We start from the raw sequence: 2500 nt of genomic DNA on the forward strand, positions 1-2500 counted from the left end.
AGGCAGTCAACATCCGCTGTATCGGTTAATTCAGACTCTGAGCCTGAAGAAACCTCTTACAAGTCGGGCAAATGACGAGGTTATCTTAGTCCCTCGGATGATAATATTAGTCTTCATGCTAGTGATGATCTGGACGAAGCAGATGATATTCAAATGCTCACCGAGTGCTCAAAGGCCGCCGGCCAAAAAGAGTGGGAAATCCCCGCCAAGGAGACACAGTTCTACAAGACTTTGAAAAAAGCCTTGACGAGGATGACGCCACCGGCGACAAAATCCAGCAAGAGCTGGCTGATATTGCTCTAAAACGATGGGGCAAGAAGCTGTCTTCTGACAAAATTAAAAATTTCTCGGACAAATATAAACAGCCTCAGAACTGTCCTGGCATAAAGAGTATAAAAGTCAACCCCGAGATCTGGAGTCAATTAAATGCCAAGAAAAAGAAAACCGACTTGAAGATCTCAAATTTGTAGCAGGTTATTCGCAAAATTACTTTTGCGACGTTACAAACGACTAATGTGCTTATTCAAAATCCCATTGGTCTAGAAAACAACAAAGTAATGGCTAAACAAGTAGATACAATTGCAATGCTGGGGCATGTGAATTCACAGTTAACCCAGCTGCAAAGAGATGAAATCAAACCATCATTGAAAGCGGAGTACTCTGCTATTTGCTCAGCTGAAGTGCCCATCACTAGCCCGTACCTCTTCGGGGACGACTTGGCCAAGCAATTGCGAGATGCCAAAGAAGCGAGCAGAATTAGCCATTCCTTTGCATCCTCATCTAAGAGTGGTCCCTTTAAAGGGAAACAGCAAACTTTTAACAAATATGACCATTCCTCTCAAGGCCCTAAAAGAGATTTTTTGTGGAAAGGCCAAAACCGGCACTACAGAAAGAAAAAACGGCCAAACACCGACAAGAAATAATGGAACAACTTCTTCAAATAAAGAACAGGGTAAGTGTCTTTGGAAGTTTCCTGCCCCACCTAGTGAATTATCTACAAAAGTTATGTCATACATTTACGGCTGGGCAGGTGCATGTGGCTGCTCATTTTGCAGCTTGGAGGACTCTCACTAGTGACAAAATCATCTTATCTGATGTTTTGGGAACAGCTATTGAGTGTACTGCCATCCCTCTTCAACACAATTGCCTAATCAAATCTTTTCAGAACATGAATATCACATTGTTCGTCAAGAAGTGCATAAGTTACTTGAGAAATGTGTCGTCACCAAGGTGTCACCTATACCTGGGCAAATTTTGTCTAATGTATTCCTTCCTCCCAAGAAGGATGGGACCCATCGACTTATACTAAATCTCAAGTGGTTTAATGAGTCAGTGAGTCATTATCATTTTAAAATGGATTCGCTTTCTACCATAACGAAACTAGTTGCCCAAAATTGTTATATGGCAGCTGTTGACATTAAGGACGCCTATTACTCTATCCCCATTCGATCTTCGGATCGAAAATGTTTACGGTTCATCTGGGAAGGAGAGTTATATGAATTTACCTGCCTTCCTAATGGGTTATCATGTGCTCCCCGTCTATTTACTAAAATTCTTAAGCCTCCTCTGTCTACGCTGCACAAACAAGGACACATAGTTGTGGCACATCTTGATGACCTTTACCTACAAGGGCAAACCTATGAGAAATGTGTCCAAAATGTTATAGATACTACTGTCCTGCTTGATAAATTAGGTTTGGTTGTGCATCCAGAAAAGTCCACACTAATACCCACACAAGTGCTTACTATCCTGGGGTTTGTAATAAATTCAGTGGTTATGACAATACAACTGACCAGGGAGAAAGCTACCAGTTTACAAAATGTCTGTACTGAGTTACTAGCAAATCCTTCACCTTCTATTAGGGAAGTGGCTAGTGTCATTGGGAAAGTAGTTTCTAGCTTCCCTGGGTTAATGCATGGCGCTCTTTACTACCGACACCTGGAAAAAGATAAATCCCAAGCCCTTTTGAGATCAAAGGGTGATTTTGATGACTCCATGTCTTTGTCCTCTCATGCGAAGTCTGAATTACATTGGTGGATTCAACATGTGGGAAATGCGTGTAATGTAATCAACCACCCACAACCCCAGCACCAAATAACAACAGATGCTTCCCTTATGGGCTGGGGGGCAGAATTTTCAGGGGTGTCTTCAGGAGGCAATTCGTCCCATTCAGAATCTAAACAACACATCAACTATCTGGAAATATTAGCTATTTTGTTGGGGCTCCAAACTTTTGCTAAAGATAAGACCAACACACATATCAAAATAATGTGTGACAACACTACAGCAGTGAATGTGATTAATCACATGGGAACAAGCCACTCAGTTTCCTGCAATTCTGTGGCTAAGAAGATCTGGGAATGGTGTATAGATCGTAAGATCTGGCTTAGTGCTGCACATATTCCTGGAAAACAAAATCTTATTGCAGATTTTGAATCTCGCAGAAACCAAAGAGCATCTGAGTGGAAGCTTGACAAGGTATCATTAATTGGTGCTCTTG

Source organism: Montipora foliosa, chromosome 4, assembly GCF_036669935.1.
Source record: "Montipora foliosa isolate CH-2021 chromosome 4, ASM3666993v2, whole genome shotgun sequence".
NCBI classification, from domain to species: Eukaryota; Metazoa; Cnidaria; class Anthozoa; order Scleractinia; family Acroporidae; genus Montipora; species Montipora foliosa.